The sequence below is a fragment of the Pogoniulus pusillus genome, chromosome 40, assembly GCF_015220805.1.
Source record: "Pogoniulus pusillus isolate bPogPus1 chromosome 40, bPogPus1.pri, whole genome shotgun sequence".
Lineage (NCBI taxonomy): Eukaryota > Metazoa > Chordata > Aves > Piciformes > Lybiidae > Pogoniulus > Pogoniulus pusillus.
In genome coordinates this window covers 468987-487843 of record NC_087303.1, presented here as the reverse complement: position 1 = coordinate 487843, position 18857 = coordinate 468987, and the positions used below count along the sequence as shown (strand labels likewise).

General features: G+C 57.3%; 1 protein-coding gene across 16 annotated transcripts in view; it reads left to right on the top strand.

Annotated features, from left to right (window-relative positions):
- The first annotated feature begins 1138 nt into the window (after positions 1 to 1138).
- The window catches only part of MAPT (microtubule associated protein tau), a 61277-nt gene continuing 43558 nt past the window's right edge, over positions 1139 to 18857 (top strand). For 15 of the 16 annotated variants that reach the window (XM_064174629.1, XM_064174622.1, XM_064174634.1 and 12 more), the window contains exon 1: positions 1139 to 1240. The gene's annotated coding sequence lies outside the window, so the exon portion shown is untranslated. Of the gene's footprint in view, positions 1241 to 1773; positions 1975 to 18857 lie in introns of those variants that run through there. The other variant, XM_064174619.1, reaches the window with a different exon arrangement.

Here is an 18857-nt window from a genome sequence, read left to right as displayed (position 1 = left end):
CAGCATCTCCCGACCACTCTGCCAGGCAGAATGAATCCTCCCACACCTCCCCTGCTAAGCTGTTGGTCCTGCTGCCACCCGAGTGGCAGTCCCGCGGCAGGCTGCTCCTCCTCTTGCGGGAGTAAGACTGAAGTTAACAGTATCACCTGTTTGCTCCCAGCGACCCTGCTCCATTCCCTGTCTCCCTGTTGCCCGGTGCCCAGCCTCCCAGCTGTGCTCTGGCACCGGCCCACGCACACTGCGGGTGCTGCGTGCGGTCCCTGTGCCATGTGCAAGGGCACCTGCCACAGCCCCTGTGTTTTGTTGAGCACGCTGGGCACAGCTGGGCACAGCTGGACCCGAGGGGTGAATCCAGCTCCCCAGGCAGTGTCCGTGAGGTCCCGGGAGCAGGTCCACAGAAGGGCAAAGAGGATGGTGAAGGGTCTGGAGAAGTCTGGTGAGGAGCAGCTGAAGAATTGGGGTCGTGCAGCCTGGAGGAGGGCGAGGGGAGACCTCCTCGTGCCCTGCAGCTCGCTGAAAGGAGGCTGGAGCCAGTGGGGTTGGGCTCTGCTCCCAAGTAACAGCACGACACATCCTCAAGCTGCAGCAGGGGAGGTTTAGGCTGGGTTTGAGAAGAAGCGTCTTCCCTGAAGGGGTTGCAGGAGCCTAGAACGGGCTCCCCAAGGCAGTGGTTGAATCCCCTGGAGGTGTTCGAGCGAGGCAGAGGTGCAGTGCGCACGGACAGTGGTCCCGACCCGCCGCGGCAGTTACAGGGACCCGAGGGGACGATCTTGAAGGTCTTTTGCAAGCAAACCGATTGCATGAAAACAGGAGCCAGGGCTGGGAGGGGAGATGCGTCCCAGCACGCCGGGACTGGCTGGGCAGGCGCCGCTGCCGCACGGCAGGCTCCCGGGCAGCGCCGAGCACGAAATGGCGCCGGGAGCGGCTGGGCAGCGAGGGGCAGTGCCTGAGCGCCCCCTGCCGGGCGGGGCCGGCGCTCCGCTTCCCGCAGACAAAAGACGGCGGCGGCCCCTCCCTCGCAGTGCGCATGCGCTGAGCCGGCCCGGGGGCCGCGCTCCTGAGGGGGGGTACGAGGCGCCCGGCGCATGCGCGCTGCCGCTGTGCCCCCCCCCCCCCCCCCCCCCCCCCCGCCGGCTCGGCGAAGGTTCCGGAGCTGGCGCGCCCGCCCCCGGCCCGCCCTGCCTGCGCCGCCGCTGTCACTCGCCGCCCGGCTCCGGTGCGGACTCCCCTGCAGCGGCAGGTAGGGCCACGGCCTCCGGGAGCGAGGTGCATAGGGAGGGAGGGTGGGGGGTGGTCGCTGCGCGCCCGGATCCCCCTCTCCTTTCCCTGGTGTGCCGGCGCCGCTCTTCGCTGTCCACACGTTGAAAACGTGAAACGGGATAGAGAGGGGGAAAAAAGGCAACAAGAAAAAACCCCAAACCCAACCATTTCAACCCAGAAAATCGCTGCGGAGGGGCGTGTCAGCCCCGGTGCCGGTGCGGCGGGGCGAGGGGCGGCCCCTGCGGCAGCGCGGCCGCCCGGCTGCAGGTGCGGGGGGATGGTGCGGAGGGACCGAGGGAAGGAGAGAGGGATTATGAGGGATTGGGTTTTGTTTATTCACCTCCTTTTTCAGCTGGGGTTGTTTTTTCTTGCCCCGTTCCCAAGCGGCAGGTGGGGCTGGGGGCCGTGCCGGCGGGGCTGCGGCAGGAGGGGTGGGCAGCGCCTTCCCGCCCCGGCGCGGTGCCATCTTCTGCATCGCGGGGAGAGGGAGGGGAGGCGAGGGGCAGCTGTAATGAAGGAAAAAGGAAAAGACAAACTGAGCATAGCGAACCACGCGCGAAAAGCATCTCAGGGAACGGAGCTGTCCACGCCCAGGCTGCAGTTTCGAGGTGGCAAACGGTATTGAGGTCACGGTGCCCGGAGTTGCCTTGCTTTGTTGCATCCTTCAGATGCCCGGCCAAAGGATCCCAGTATTTGTCGTTAACAGCACCCGAGGTGGGTTCCTGCGCTGCCAGACCCTGGGTGTACCGCAGCCCAGCTGTTGCCAAACCCTGTGGGTTTGGGCTTGGGCTGGTGCCGCTTGGCGTAACTGCTGGTGCTGGCGGTGCCTTGGCATGCCTTGCACCTCGTGGGTATCCGCATGATATACTGAAGTTGACCCCAGGTGGATTTCATCGGTCTCTTTCCTTGCTGCTTGTTCTTTCTTGTCCTAACGTGACGCCGGGCAGGCTGTGGGGCCGGACCCCTTTTTGAGGGTTGCCTCTTCCTTTCCCCCCTCTCCCCCTTTAGAAGCTGGGTTTGTCTTTGTTTTATAATTCCACAGGCGTGTAAAAATGAAGTTTTCTTGCCAGACGTTTCCAGATGTGCAGTGTGTTACACCTGCCCTCCTTGCTCAGAGCAGTTAATCCCACGAGGAGCAGAAGCAGCTAATTTCGGGTGAGGGATGGGGTCCTTGCTGCATCCCTGCCTGCTGTGGTAGCACAAGGGAAGGGCTGGCTTAGGGAAGATGCTTTTCAACACCTGGCATTGCAACCCCGTTGCTGGTTCGGAGAGGGCAGCTGCCATCACTTGGAAGGGAGTTTCTCCTTCCATTTGCTGGTGGTAGCACCACGCGAGGTGCAGCAGCACCATTTGCTGGTCTTGCTTAGAAACAGGCTGGGTGGAAGGAGCAGCTCAGCTGAGCTGAGCTGTCGCTCCAGCAGCGTGTTCCCGGGCTACCCTGCGTGGATCTGGGCAGATGTCTGACTCGTGCCTGAATGTGTGGAGCAAAATTCACTACTCAGAGCCATTAATTCCTTCTGTCGAGCAGAGGCTGCCTTTGCTCCCTCAGGCTGGGAGTGTTTTGGGGTTTTCTTTGTGCAGTTCAATGTATTCTTTTTGCATATGATTGTTTTTTTCTCCTCAAGTTGGTCAGTCAAAACAGGTCTCAGCTGGGCATTTATAGGCTTCTCCTGAGAGAAGGGCAGTGAAAATCTGCTCTCCAGAAATGAGAAGCAGTCTAACCCAGCTACACTTGAGTCCCCCTTGGCATGCAAAATGCTTGAGTTTTACCCCTAGCCTCTGCTGTGAGGACAGGCTGATGGAGCTGGGGATGTCCAGCCTGGAGAAGAGAGGACTCCAGGGGGACCTCAGAGCTGCCTTCCCATACCTGGAAGGAACCTACAGGAAGGCTGCAGAGAGACTTTCCCTGAGGGTGGCTAGAGACAGGACAAGGGGGAATGGTTTGGAGCGGAGGGAGGGCAGGGTTAGACTGGATCTTGGAAAGTTGTTCAGTATGAGGGTGGTGAGACTGGAACAGGTTGCACTAAGAGGATTCCTTCTCCCTGGAGGTGTTCAAGGCCAGGCTGTATGAGGTCTTGGGCAGTCTGGTGTAGTGGAAGGTGTCCCTGCCTGCTGTAGGGAGGTTGGAGTAGATGGTCTCTGAGCTCTCTTCCAAGCTAAGCCAAGCTGATGCACAGCTGAAGGAGAAAAGCAAGGTTCTGGGTGACTCAGCTGTAGTGCACAGAGGGTTTTCAGACAGGCAGTTTATACTTGGTGGAAGGATTAAATGTGATCTTCTCATTCTTGCCCTAGATAGAGGAGCAGCCTTTGGGAGGAGGCAGCATAATTCCCTGCATCGTCCCCAGCATTAGCAGAGGCACCTCAGGCAGCCACTTGCTCTTGTGGTGAGGGCTTGAGAATTAGCATGAGATGGAGTTTGGGTTTTGAGACCCAACTCTTGTGCTCTGGGGAAATGGGCTGCCTGTCCCACGAGTTGGTAGCTTGGCTCTCCATAAGGCTTGATTGCAGCATGCGAGGACCTTAGGATGATCTTAAGGAGGCCTCAAGAAAGCTGGTGAGGGACTTCTTGTGATGCCAGGTAGGGATAGGACTGGAGGGAATGGAACAAAGCTGGAAATGGGTAGATTCAGACTGGATGTTAAGAAGAAGGTCATGAGCATGAAGGTGGTGAGAGCCTGGCAGGGGTTGCCCAGGGAGGTGGTGGAAGCCTCATCCCTGGAGGTCTTTAAGGCCAGGCTGGATGAGGTTCTGAGCAACCTGATCCAGTCTGATGTGTCCCTGCCCATGGCAGGGGGTAGGAGCTGGATGATTCCTGTGGTGCCTTCCAACCCTGACTGATTCTGTGATTGAGTCTTGGAGCACAGAGCTTAAAATGAAAAGAGCTCTCTTTGGTTTAAGAGGTTATTGAGCCACTGGTCTGTGCATGGAGGTGTCCAGTGCTGGGGTTTGTCCTCTCTTGCACAGCAAGATGGCCAGAAGCTGACCCTTGAGAAGCTGGAACTAAACCAACTCTGCCTGGTTTAACAAGTGAAAGTGTGAAGTGTGGCTGCCATCCTGGGAAGCCTTCAAACAAAGACTTTCTCTCCAGAAGAGGACTTCTTGCTCATCTATGGAACAGTTGATAGCTGCCCTGCAGCTTTCAGGTGGACTCGTTGCAGAGGTCCTGTCTGACAGGACCATGAGACATCAAGATGTGGGCTGTGCCTGGGAGAGCAGGGCTGTTAGCTGCTGTAGGGGCAGGTGGCATCACTGGTAAGATGTGGACACTTATCCTTCATCAGCTGGGATTAGCTGAGATGAGGACAGAAGTGCAGGACCTTTGTGTGCCCTGTGGGGAGCTCCCAGGGAGAGAAGATGGGTCTGGTCCTTTCAGGTGACACAAGGGCAGTAGTGTGGGTTTTTGTTCCTCCCTCTCTCCTCAAGCACTGTGTAAGTAGTTATGGATCAGGCTTCTGATCTACTCTTCCTCACCCCCCATCAGCTCCTCTGTGCCACCTTGCTGCCCTCTGCTTCCAGTTCATTCGCCTGCCCCATTCCCTCTGTGCTTGCTGAACTGCAGGACCCAAGGGCCACATTTGTCTGTCCTGCAGCTTTCTCATTTCCTTCCCAAAAGCCACGGAGGGGAAGCTGCTTCCCTGGCCAGGAGACCAGGCTAAAAATGAGGGAAAGGTGACACTGCAGCTGCTGTTTTCATGTTGGGGCTGAACCCAAGTGTAGCATGCCAGTAAGGTGGGTGCCAGTCTTCTGCCTTGCTGCTCTGCTTCACGTTCTTCATTGCATGCTTCTTGGTCTGCGTCGCATCATTGTCTTTCTTCAGGGGCCTGGAAGCGTTTGGGCACCGCCTTGGCTGCTTGTGTCTTTGCTGGGACTTAGCTGAGTGGTGTAGCAATGAGGAGCGGAGCAAACTGCTCCTTGGTGACATTTCTACCCTGCTGTGCAAGTTGGGCTTTGCAGCATGCTGGGCTGTTAGGAGCAGCTCGGGGGGAGCCACGTTGGAAGTGCTGTGGAGATGGGGTCTGTGCTGCCTCCTGAAAGCCTGTGGTGGGAGCAGCTGATGGTCCTGGCAGGCACAGCACCATGGCCATGCCCTGTACAGGCACTGGCACCGCTGCTGGGGTGTGCTCGTGTCAGACTCAGACAAATCCCTTCTGGTTTGCACCGCGCTGGGAACTGGATCGTGGGGAAGTGCCCAGGGTGGCCCTGCCCTCCTCTGCCCATAGGAACCTGCTTGAGAAGCTGGCAGCAGGCTGAGGATTTGCGTTTGTCTCGAGCAGAATAAGCTCCTTTTGCCAGCCTGGCCTGCAGAGGAGGCTTGCTTGTTGCCTTGGCATCTTTGAGGCAGTGCTGCTAACGAGCACCTGACACCTGATGAATTAGTCGAGGGAGAATCAGGCTCTGACTTCCACTCAGCCCCAGCATTTCCCAGCTCAGCCTGCTGGTTGGTGAGGGCAGCTGGCTGGCCAGCAGGTTGGCTTACAGCTTCCCAGACTCGGTGTGGGGCTGGAGCGTGGGAGTTGGAGGGTCATAGTGAGGTGCCCTGGACTCGGGATCGTGCATCTCTCAGCTGGGCGATGCCGAGGGGTGTGCGGCATGTCCAGGCTGGCTCTGGAGCTGCTGGAGCGTGGCGCAGGCTTAGGAGGGTGATGGCTCTGCACAGAAGGCAGAGCAGCCAGCCCCGGGCAGCAGGCTCGTGTGCTGTGTGTTGCGGGGGTGAGCCCTGCCGGGCTGGGTGGTCTGTGCAAGCGCAGCGTGAGCCCTTCCTGCAGCCGTGTGCGGGCGGCTGGCGCTGCGGAGCTTGGCTTGCTCCGTGGCTGTTCCCAGCCCCGCTGCAGGGGAGCGCTCGGGGATGTCTCGGCAGCACTGCAGTCAGAGCTGGGCTGGCTTCGGGGGTTTCTGCCCAGCCAGGGCCATCTCTGCCCCGTACCGCCGGAGCTGTCCTGCCGAGGGGGGCTGGCAGGGGCTGCGGGGCTCATGCCCTCGCCGCGGGGGCATTGCTCGGTGCTGTCATGTGCCGGCGGGGCCCTGCCTGCCCCTGCGGACAGGAAAGAAAGGAGGTAACTGCAGAGGAAACTTGAGCCGAGTTGCTAATCCTTACAGAGCTGTTCCCACTCATCTCACACCGCTCCTGGGAAGAGAATTGCAGAACGCCAGGTTGAAAGGGACCTCAGGGATCATCTGCTCCAACCTTGCCAAGCATGGCAATGACAGAGCAGATCGCTGAGGAGCCTGCTCCCGGCTCCCGCTGCCAGCAGAGCTCGAAATGTGCTGAACGGCTCCCAGAACTCAGGTGAATGGCCCTGGGCAGGGCTCAGGGGGCAGCCCTGCCGAAACCCTGCAGAGCACCCGGCTGGCTCAGCCTTGCCAGAGCTGCAGGGGTCAGTGCCCCTTCTGGGAGGTGCAGCAGCGCTGCCCCTGCCCGGCTCTGTGGCACGGCCGCTGCTGGATCCTGAGCTGTCTGTGCAGATCCCCCCAGGAGGTGGTGGATGCAGCAGTCAACTGTGGCCCTTTGGGTAGCCCCTTCTGTGGTTTTGAAGGTGGGCACAGCTCTGCTGTGGGGGACTGGGTGGGTCTCCGGATCTCCTCTGCCGGCAGGATTGGTCTCCTCCATCTGCACGCTGGAGCTTTGTTTTGCCCTGGAGCCTGCCAGCTGTAGGCTGTTTTTAAGTGCCTGTGGAGAGCATGTGCAGGTTACTCTGGAGTCTGGAGATGTTCCTGTTTCTTTAGGCTGAATTGGTTCTCTGCACGCCTGCTGAGCCCTTCCTCCTCCTCAGAAACCAATCTACTGCTTGCTCTTCCCCTTGCAACCAGTAAAAGCAGTCATTAGGTGTGGTGGGGATCCTCCTTTCAGTGTTTCCTTTAAATATCCAAGGAAAGGGAGCACCAGGGGACACCTTCTGTTAAGCTAAAAGGATTACTGCTGCAGTCAGTTATTTCCATCTTTGTGGCCTCCTCACTGTACTTGCCCTGACCTCTCTTCCTAGAGCTGATCTGGTATGGGTATCTGCCAGTCTTTGCCCTCCCCCAGTGGGATTCCACCATCAGTGCCCTGAGAAGGCAGCTGGATTGTCCCTGAGCTGTCCTTCTTGGTCACAGCATCTCTGTGGCTCCAGGTGAGCTGTGACTTAGCTGACTGTGATGATGAGAAGGAGGAAGGCTAATGGGGGGGGGATTGAGGGATGAAGAGGCTGTGATGCTCTGAGGAGCAGCTGAGGGAGCTGGGGGTGTTTAGGCTGGAGAAGAGGCTGAGGGGAGACCTCATTGCTCTCTACAGCTCCCTGAAAAGAGGTTGCAGTGAGGTGGAGGTTGGCTTCTCCTCCCTACTATCAGGTGATAAAACAAGAGGAAATGGTCTGAAATTTTGTCAGGGGAGGTTTAGTTTGGATATCAGGAAAAAATTCTTTGCTGCAAGGGTGGCCAGGGGTTGGCACAGGCTGCCCAGGGAGGTGGTGGAGTCCCTGTGCCTGGAGGTGTCTGAGAAGCCTATGGACATAGAATCACAGAATCAATCAGGTTGGAAGAGAGCTCCAAGCTCATCCAGCCCAACCTAGCAACCAGCCCTGGTCAGCCAACCAGACCATGGCACTAAGTGCCCCAGCCAGGCTTTTCTTGGACACCTCCAGGGACGGCAGCTCCACCACCTCCCTGGGCAGCCCATTCCAGTGCCAGTCACTCTCTCTGGCAAGAACTCCCTCCTAACATCCAGCCTGAACCTGTCCTGGCACAGCTTGAGGCTGTGTCCCCGGGGCACCTGGGGATGTGGTTTAGTGACCATGGTGGTGTGGGGTTGAAAGCTGACCTGGATGTTCCTGGAGGTCTTTTCCAGCCCAAACAATTCTAAGGACAGATCACACAAGTCCCTAGGAGGAAATGCTCTGTTAAACTCTGCTCCTCGAGGAGAAACTTCAGCCCTTAAAGGGAGGTGATGAAACCACTCACAGCCCTGGTTTGGGCAGCACCTGTGTGGCTTCCTGCACCCTGTGGTACAGACTTGCTGGGCTTTGTGCCACTTGTCATCATTCCAGTTTGTGGCTCCCCATCAGCTCCTGTCCCAGGCTGTCTGCCTGGAAGTGCCTGATGTAATTTCAGATGGGTTTCATCAGTGGGTCAGGTCACTTGCTGCAGAATGAAATTCCCTGAGGTGTTTGTAAACTGCTCCAAAAAAATCTAAGGAAGCCTCTGCTGTGGTCCCTGAACCTGCCCAGCTCAGCATGCCCACATGTGTGCTGCCCTGGGGAGCACTTCTGGGGTACAACTGGGCAGAAGTCTCTGCTGGGATGGTCGTTTAGAGTGGGAACTGGAGAAACAGAAATGTCCAGGGTGGGGCAATTGCCTAAGAAGCATTGGCTCTGTTCAAAGCTGGACCTGGGTCCTGTCATGGAGCTGTTGGGAGAGACCTCTGAGACCAGCAAGCCCCCAGCTGCTCCCCCAGAGCTCACAGCCTCGCCACTGCCGCTCAGCCACTGCCGCTAACCCATGTCCCTCAGCACCACATCCAGGGGTGTTTTGAACACCTCCCTGGCTGCTGACTCCACCACCTCCCTGGGCAGCCTCTTCCAGTGCCTAAGAACCCTTTCTAGGAAGATTTTTTTCCTGATATCCAACCTGACTCTCCCTTGGCACAACCTGAGGCTGTTTCCTTTTGTCCTGTCACTTGATGCATGTGAGAAGAGACCAAGCTCTGGTTGGCTGGAACCTTGTCTGAGGTAGTTGTAGAGGGCAGTGATGTCTCCCCTCAGCCTCCTCTTCTGCAGACTGACCTATCCCAGCTCCCTCAGCTCCTCCTCCTAAGCATTGTGCTTAAGGCTGCATTGGCTTGGCTATGCCATGAAGCTGTGGATGTGTCTTGCTGCCAAGCAGCTCTGCTCCTTTCTCTCAGCTGTCACTTCAGGTCAGCCTCCCACTGCAGGGAGCTCATCTGGCCAGCTGTGCCCCTTCTCAGCCCAGCTGAGGGCAGAGCAGGTCTGTCACTGGCAAGAAGAGAGGCAGGGTGATGGGCAAGCAGTCTTTGTATCTTGGCTGGCTTCAGGAGCTGGGTGAGCCTTTGGCAGAGGGTGCAGGGCACCACTTGGGCTCTCATCAGGCTGAGGTGCAGCAAGATGTGAATGGAGGGAGGACAAGAAGGAGCAAAGAGCTGTTGGAGGGTTGAGGGGATGTGTGTCTGCTGTCTGCTCTGTGGGACCCTGTCCTGGGTAGGGGCTGTTGGACATTGGTGACAGGAGGTACAGTGGTGGGAAGAGTTCAGGAGGCTTTTCAGTGGTGAACAGCAGCATAGCAGTGCCAGAAGTAATTGTCCAGGATGAAAATTTGCTTGCATTGAGCCTGAAGGTGACAAAATGTTCCTGTCCTGGTTTGCAAGACTCAAAGTCAGGAAGGGTCTTCCCAACCTAGGGAACCTGTGTTCCTCATGTGGTTGGTTTCTGGATGCAGGGGTGGCAGAAGGGGTGTGCCAGAGAGGGAGTAATCCAAGAGAAGGAGTAATCCAAGAGAAGGAGTAATCCAGAGGGATGAGCTTCCTGGAGGGTGGTCTGCAGCTCCAGGCTTTTGTGAATATCATGGGTGAGTGTGGAGGAGACTCTGCATGAAACTGCAGCTTTCAGCTGGAAGTGTCCTTCATTTTGATATGGGCAAAGGAGAAAAGGCTCCCTTGTCCCTCTGCCCTGCCCTTGGGGGAACATCTGGAACATCGTGTCCAGTCCTGATGGACAGCAGGATGCCCACGAGCCAGCAATGTGCCCTTGTGGCCAAAAAGTCCAGTGGCATCTTGGGGTCTAGAAAGGGGTGGTGAGCAGGTTGAGAGAGGTTCTACTCCACTGCTCTGCCCTGGGGAGGCCACATCTGGAATACTGTGTCCAGTCCTGCATGCCTCAGTTCAAGAAGGACCTCAGGGAACTCCAGCACAGAGCCTCGAAGCTGCTGCAAGCAGTGGACACCTCCAGTGAGCACAGGCTGAGGGAGCTGGGGCTGGGAGCTGGCAGCAGAGCAGCCTGAGGGCTGCACCCATTCATGCTTAGGAAGATGTGCAGGGCAGTGTGGGGAGGACAGGCCCAGGCTCTGCCCAGGCTTGTCCAGTGGTGGGACATGGGGCAGTGGGGGCAAGCTGGAGCACAGGAGGCTCCATGGGAGCAGAAGGAGAAACTTCTCCCCTGTGAAGGTGCTGGAGCCCTGGAACAGGCTGCCCAGAAAGGTTGTGGAGTCTTTCCAGGCCCACCTAAATGCATCCCTGGATGATCCTGCTGTGCAGGGGATTTGGACTGGATGATCTGTGAAGGTCCCTTCCAATCCCTGACATTCAGTGATCCAGTGGAGATGTGACCAGGTCTGCTGTTCCTGTCCCAGCACTGACCCAGCCTGTGCAAAGTGCTGACAGCCTCTCTGCAGGTGCTGAGTGTTTGATTCCCCTCCCGTTGCAGATCCTGGGTGTGATGGGCTAGGAGCTGCTGGGACTGAATTACCTTTGTTCAGGTGAGAGCTGCGATGGAGCTGACTCCTGGGGCCGTGTTACAAAGTGGAGCTTCTCCTGCTCTCTGGCAGTAGCTGGCACAGGTGTCAGTGACCCAAGGCTGCGATCGAATCCGAGTCAGGAGTGCTTTTTGTGGATCACTTTCAGCTCCCCCCTGCTTGGGCTCAAGGGCAGGCTTCATCCTAAGCCAATTCTGCCCTCTGGATTTGCTCCTGTCTGTGTGGTTTGGCCTCATCAGCATAGCAAACGGCGCTGCCCTGGAGCTAGCTGGAGGGGTCTGCAGGAGCAGCTTTTGACAATGGGCACCTCCAAACCGTGCAGAGAGTGATATCATTTTGCCTTCTGCTGTCCTCATGGTGAGCCTGGCAGGCTTGTGCAAGCAGCAGAAGGAAGTGTTGCTGTTGGGCGCAGGAAGGAAAGCAGGTAGAAAGCCCAGAACAGCTCAAGTGGTGATGCTTGTTGGCACTGCCCATCAGTAAGCCAGAGGAGGTGCTCAGGAGGGATGGGACTGAAATGAAGGTGTTGGAATTGTCCTGTGACAAAGAAGGTGTTTCTGGGCCTTGCCAGGAGCAGACTTGAGGTGTTGTGGTGGTGGATGGGTGATGTGAAAAGGGCAGCTGCAGGCTGAAGCAAGGAGCCTGCCACAGTGCTCCTGAGCTTCTTCTTGTCCTGGCCAGTGGGCGCCTGCCAATCCTCAGCACCACGGGCACGCGTGGCCTGCTTGCTTCCCTCCTTGCTTTCCTCATCTCTCTTTCCTGTCTCTGTCCTCTTTCCCATCTGTTTTCAGTCTTGCCTGGCAGACCTTGAGCCATTTTCTGCTGTGCTCCTGGGAGCTTCTTCATGAAGCAGCTGATGCTGGTCTGGCCCTTGCCTTGGGCAGGAGCCTGGAACTGGGCTTGCTGAGAGCAAGATGAGGCTCAGCATCCCGAGGGATCTACTGAGCTTCCAGCACTGGGAATCCCTCCTCAGCAGCCCTGCTGAGCTGTTGTCACTGGATTCGTAGCCTGCTTGGCATGAGTTTTGCCTTTCCCCCTGTTCTGTGTGAGCTGAATTACCTTGCTAGCTCCTCCCTTCCTCCAGGCTCCTCCAAGCAAGAGGGAGAGAGAGTCGTGGAGACTTAGTGTGATGAGACTTATTAATGCTTAATCTCTCCTGTCACTGCTTTTATTGTGCCTAATCACAGGGCTTATTGTCAGGGCTGCCTGAGGTCCATGCTCAGCTCCAAAGCACATTTCATTAGTCACTGTCACTCAGGTCCTCCCCTAACAGAAGGGGTTTGACTCTCCAGGAGGGTTTGCTCTGTCAGCATCCAAAAGCTTCTTGGTGCTTCAGTTCTTAAGTAGCAGAATCCTGTGCTGTGGTGGTGGCAGAGAGCAGGGTCCTGCATCTTGGTCAGGGCAGTCACAGGCACTGATACAGTGTGGGCAGTGCCAGGCTTGAGAGCAGACCTGAAGAAAAGGCCTTGGGGGTGCTGGTGGAGGAGAAGATGAACATGAGCCAGCAGTGTGCTCCTGCAGCCCAGAGGGCAGCCAGAGCCTGAGCTGCAGCAGGAGCAGTGTGGGCAGCAGGGAAGTGATCCTGCCCCTCTGCTCCCCACTGCTGAGACCTCACTTGGAGCACTGCATCCAGCTCTGGAGCCCCTGGGACAGGAGAGATCTGCAGGTGCTGGAAGGGGTCCAGAGAAGGGCCACGAGGATGAGCAGAGGCTGAGGCAGTTGGGGCTGTGCAGTCTGCAGAGGAGAAGGCTCCCAGGGGACCTTCTTGTGGCCTTGCAGTGTCTGAAGAGGGCTACAGGAGAGTTGGGGAGGGACTTTTTTAGGCTGTCAGGGAGTGATAGGACTGGGGGGGATGGAACAGAGCTGGAAATGGGGAGATTTAGGTTAGACATTAGGAAGAAGTTCTTGAGCATGAGAGTGGTAAGACACTGGCACAGGTTGCCCAGGGTGGTGGAAGCCTCATGCCTGGAGGTGTTTAAGGCCAGGCTGGATGTGGCTCTGCGCAACCTGATCTGGTGTGAGGTGTCCCTGCCCATGGCAGGGGGGTTGCAAGTGGCTGACCCTTGAGGTCCCTTCCAACCCTGACCATTCTGTGGCTCCAGGTGTGGCCAGGACCTCTTCAAACAGTCTGTTGGTGCAAAGCAAGAGACAAGGCAGCTGAAATACCAACACCCCTGCTTATCCCAGCCCTTGTGTCAGTGATTTAGAGAGCCCTGTGACCTTACCCAGCGTGAGTGGGTCCTTTGTAACCTGAGAGCAGGAGCAGTGTTATTTTAAGCCAGAAGTCAGCAAGGCTCCGAAGCTTGCTGTCCCTTTGCACATGTCATCCTTGTGACAGCAGAGCTGCATTTAGAGCTGAAAGGGGATAAACCCCCCGGGGACACTGACTGCACCTCATTTATTTTTAACAGACGTCCCGGGAAAGGCTCAGCTTGAGGCAGTCTGAAGTGTGCACAGGTTCCACTCTTAGTCCTCGTGGAGAGGAAAACAGGCACCAGTTAAACCCTAGGGGGGATGAAACCCACGTGGATCCTGAGGCTTTTTATTCAGCTGGCTCCTCCTGCAGCCTCTGGGCTGGGAGGGGTCAGGATGGTTTTACAGCTCCTTGGCTGAATTTATGGTCCAGGTTCCCATGTGGGTTTTCACTCCACAACCTCTCTGGGCAGCCTGTTCCAGGGCTCCAGCACCTTCACAGGGGAGAAGTTTCTCCTTCTGCTCCCATGGAGCCTCCTGTGCTCCAGCTTGCCCCCACTGCCCCATGTCCCACCACTGGACAAGCCTGGGCAGAGCCTGGGCCTGTCCTCCCCACACTGCCCTGCACATCTTCCTAAGCATGAATGGGTGCAGCCCTCAGGCTGCTCTGCTGCCAGCTCCCAGCCCCAGCTCCCTCAGCCTGTGCTCACTGGAGGTGTCCACTGCTTGCAGCAGCTTCGAGGCTCTGTGCTGGAGTTCCCTGAGGTCCTTCTTGAACTGAGGCATGCAGGACTGGACACAGTATTCCAGATGTGGCCTCCCCAGGGCAGAGCAGTGGAGCAGAACCTCTCTCAACCTGCTCACCACCCCTTTCTAGACCCCAAGATGCCACTGGACTTTTTGGCCACAAGGGCACATTGCTGGCTCGTGGCCATCCTGCCATCTGGACCCCCAGGTCCTTGCCCACAGCTGCTCTCCAGCAGATCAGCCCCCAGCCTGTGCTGGGGCATTGGGTTGTGCTTTCCCAGGCGCAAGACTCTCAGTTCTGCTGTCCTGTGCTGGGTGACAGGAGACAAAACACTGCCACGACCTCTGCCAGCACAACTCTCCCGTGGCAGGAGTATGCAACCTGGAGCACCTGGTTCCGGACCTGGTGGCAGCCTGTGGGCACTGTGGTCCCTGAGCTGGGACAGCAACTTCAGCTGGCCCAGTGCTCAGTGAGATGGGAACCCACTGGGTGCCCACCCATTGCCCATCTCTCACTGATGGGGTTGGCACGGCACAGCCCACCCCTGCCCTGTCTGGCCGGAGCTGAGTGATGCACTCGCCCCGAGGCTCTGCTGCTTGCTGATCGTTTGACTTTTTCTCCTGATCTGCTCCATATTAGGATCCTTTTTTCTGTTTTTCTTTCTCCTGCCCCTTCCCATGGAGATTTAAGGAGGAAAATCTCTGCTTTCGGTTTTTAATGAAGGCTTTTGTGACCCTTTGAGGGAAGAATGTTTTTCCTGCTGTTATGCAATAGCATGAGGAGGGAGATGCAAATGTGGTGATGAATGTCCTATTGTTTGTGTCTTCTGGCCTGAAAGACCCAAACCAAAGACATTCAGCAAACACACTCTGACTGCTGGCCTCACCTGGAGTGTCTCATAGTCAGGAAAGGCAACAATAAAGCAGAAAAGCCAAACAGAAGCCAGAATCACCTCCTCTGAGCCCTGCCCTGCTGCTTAGTGACTGCGGGGGTGAGGACAGGTCCTGCTGCAGCCCCAGAAGCTTGTGAGCTCTGGCACGTTTGTTTCTGGGGTAGGGAACCAGTGTGTCAGCAAGGCTTGAGCCTGCCCTGTGCTTACATCCCGACAGGGCATCCTGCTGCCCTCCAGGGCTGCCACTCACCTTTGGGTTGCTGAGACTGAACTCTGTGAGGCCGAAGTTTGGGTGTCAGTGGCTGTGGACAGTCTGTGGTAATGGTTTGTGGCAGCAGCACATGGGGACCTGTGTTCTGCTGCCGTGGTTCTTCGGGCAAGCTGGTAGTGCCTGGTCCTGCTTCTGTGTGTCCTGTCCCCTTCTCTGGGGGCTCCTCCAGGGGCACCTCAGAGCTGCCTGCCAGTACCTGAAGGCTGCAGAGGGACTTTCATGAGAGTGTCTAGAGACAGGACAAGAAGGAATGGCTTGAAGCTGAGGGAGAGTAGGTTGAGACTGGGTCTTAGGAAGAAGGTCTGCAGTATGAGGGTGGTGATGCTCTGGAATGGGTTGCCCAGGGAGGCTGTGGATGCCTCTTTACTGGATATGTGTAAGGCCAGGTTGAACAAAGCCTTGGGCAACCAAGTCTAGTTCAGAGTCATCCATGGCAGGGAGGTTGGGGTAGATGATCTCTAAAGTCCCTTCCAGCCTGAGCCATTCTGTGTCACTGCTGCTGAGGCCAGTGAGCATCACTGCTCCACCCAGCTGCTTGGCACCCTCTGCTTTCCCTCCCTGTTCCCTGGGGCAGCAGTGGAAGGCTCTTTGCCCTACCACACATCTGAGTGGGCACTCCTGCAGCCAGGATCCCATGGAATTCAAACAGTTCTCCCTGGGAGACTCACCTGACTTGGCTCCTTCCCCAGGCCAGGCTTTCTGTCAGAGCAGGAGCGATGCCAGCCGTGGTGCTGTGACAGTAGCTGGAGCAGATGGAGCTGTTGTCATCAGTTTCATTTCTATCCATGTGTTGAAACAGCCCAAAATAACTTAAGAAGTGAAGGCCCAATCTAAGAGGACACCTTGGGTGTCTCCTTGCCACGAGAGAGCCTCCTGTGGCATTGGTGTCCATGGCACGTCCCTGCCTCTGGCGCGCTCTGGCCAGAGCTGTGCCGTGGAGAGTTGTCTGTGTTCGAGATCCTCACTGCTGTGGCAGTGGTGACTGTTCACAGAGCTTCCGAGGCTGCAGCAGACCTTGCCAGCTCTGTGCACTCACAGAAAGGGGAGCAGCCGAGATCAAAAGCAAGCTGTGAACAGGTGACAGCCTCTTTCCAACTGCAGGCAAACCCTGTAGGGCTCAAGGTGTGGCTGGTGCTGGCCTCCCACACTTCCATCGAGCAGGACCATGGCACTGCTGAGGTTGGAAGAGGCCTTTGAGATCAGGTTCAACCACTCGCCCAGAGCTCACAGCCCCACCACTGCCACTAAACCACATCCCTCAGCACCACATCCATGTGTCTTAAGCACCTCCAGGGCTGGTGACTCCACCACCTCCCTGGGCAGCCTCTTGCTGTGCCTGAGGACCCTTTCCAGGAAGGAATCGTTGCTAATTGTCTCCTACGTTGGTGCTGCAGAGCCAGGCTGAGGTAGCCCCTAGCCCCACTGTCACACACAGCTTCTGCTGATTGCAGATGCCTTGAAGCATCTCTCAGGGGGGCGCTGGAGGTGGTGTAAGGAATAAGGACCAAGCAGTGTGAGCCGAGCCTGGTTTGCAGCCTTGCTCTGCCCGGTTGTGAGGTGAGGACTTTGTGCTTTGCTTCTCCCCCCGGTCAGGGTCGGCAGGAGCCACTCCCTTGCGTCTTGCTACTGCGGCTAAGCAATCTGCTTTGTCTCACCGCATGTTTTAGGCCCTCCCCATGGTGCTGTTACCATCTGGGTTGAGGTGCAAGGTGACAGCAAGTACCCAAATCTTTCAGGTCCATTTACAGGTGCAAATGAAGTCTCCTCATTGAATTCTCTTAATTTATGAAGCTTCTGACTGAACATTGACCTCTTCTCGGGGTCAGTGTCCTTGGAGCCTAGCCGCGAACCCAGCAGCCTCCTCTGGAAGGAGGGAAGGGGAAGGAGATGGTGCTGAGGCCAGCTGGCTAGAGCAGCTCCCGGGAGTGCAGGATGTGTCCCCTCCCGGAGCAGGAGTCCTGCTCGTGTGTCCCTGGGGACCTTGGCTCTGTGCGCTGCCGCAGAGGTCCTCCTGCAGCAGAGGAAGTGCAGGGTCCTGGGGCTGGCAGGAGGGCAGGTGATCGCTGCAGGGCTGAGGTTTGCACTTAAAAGCAGACCACTTAAGCTCAGCCCTTGGCGTGGAGTGTGCCCTTGGCGTTGTGCGCTCCGCGGGCGGCTCAGGGCTGCTGCTTGAGCCCTTGTTCGCAGCAGGCTTCAGGCATGGCTCTAGCTCGTGGCTGTGCTGCACCAAATGGATGCTGTTCTCTAAGTGTGCCACCGGAGAAGGCAGAGGAGCAGAGCTTCGGCTCTCGCACAGGCTCCGCCGGCTCCTACCGCGCATGGCTGAGCTGCAGAGCAGCCGCCTGGAAAATGGAGACGGCGCTGGGGACCTGCTTCCAGCGAGCTGCCTCCAGGGGGCTGCTGTCACTAACCTGCTGGCAACAGCTTCACCTGCTGCCGGGTCCCTCACACCCCACGCGTGCTGGGCGAAGGGAGCACCGATCTGAGAGCTCAGCTCTGCAGCCAGCGTGGGCATCGCAGGCTCACGGGAGTCAGGGGTTGGAAGGGACCCAAAGGGATCATCCAGTCCAAGCCCTGCCGGAGCAGGACCATCCAGGCTAGCTCAGGGCACACAGGACACATCCAGACAGGCCTGGGAAGGCTCCACACAAGGAGACTCCACAACCTCTCTGGGCAGCCTGTGCCAGGCTCTGGGACCCTTCCAGGCAAGAAGTTCTCCTTGTGCTGAGCTGAACCTCCTGTGCTGCAGCTTCCATCCACTGCTGCTTGTCCTGTCCCAGGGGGCAGTGAACAGAGCCTGTCCCCCCGTCCTGACCCCCAGCCCTCAGACAGTTACAGACATTGATTCAATCCCCTCTCAGTCTTCTCCTCTCCAGACTCTCAGCCCCAGGGCCCTCAGCCTCTCCTCACCAGGCAGTGCTCAGTCCCCTCAGCATCCTCACAGCCCTCCCTTGGGCTCTCGCCAGCAGATCCCTGTTCCTCTTAAACTGGGGAGTCCAAAACTGAACACAGCACTCGATGAAGTCTCAGCAGGGCAGAGCAGAGGGAAAGGACAACCTCCCATCTTCACCCTGCTCTTCATTCGAGGGCGTTTGGTGTCTGACTGGCTAAGGAGGAGCCAGCTCTGGCAGGCGTTTCTCAGCTCTTGGATTGAATTGCATTTCAGGAGCACACCAAGAAGGGTGTAGCAGTGCTTAGTGTCCTCCCATATTTGCTGTGTTCAAGGGCAAAGAATGATCCTCCACTGCTTATCATGGCAGCATTGTCCATGGCAGCATCGTCCACAGCAGCTCTCTGGCAGTGGCAGAGGAGCGTGGCAGCTGTCAGTTGCTGGGCATGGGTGGTGGGTGGCTTTGTCTTGCTTCAGGCAGTGCAGTCCCTCAGGGAAGCAGTTTCTTCCTCCTGATGGTGTGATTTGGTAGCCAAGGCAAGGGGCAGTTTGGATGGGGCAGAATTGTTACGCTGACTGCTGCCTGAATTCGTTAGCACTCCAGTGGTGGTTTTGGAAGCTTTCCTTCCCTCTTCTCCCTCTCCCCATCCAGGCACACAGAAACATAACATTCCAGCTAAGAAAAATTGACTTGGTGCTCTCAACACAAGAAGGACATGGACCTGATGGAGCAGGTCCAGAGGAGAGCCATGAAAATGATCAAGGCGCTGGAGAGTCTCTGCTGTGAGGACAGCCCAGGGGAGCTGGGAGTGTCTCCAGGGGGACCTTACAGCTGCCTTCTAGTGCCTGAAGTGGGCTATGAGAAGGCTGCAGAGGGACTGTTTGCAGTGATGGGAGAGGCAATGGTTTGAAATGAGGGAAGAGCAGATTTAGGTGATTGTGAGGAGCAAGTTCTGCACCAGGAGGCTGCTGGAACGCTGCAGCAGGTTGCCCAGGGAGGTGGCTGAGGCCCCATCCCTGGAGATACTCAAGGTCAGACTGGAAGGGGGCTCTGGAATGTCCCTGCTGCCTGCAGGGGGTTGGACAGATGACTGTTGGAGGGTCCCAAACCCTTCTGTGATTCTGTGATTTGTGTTTCCTTCTCTTC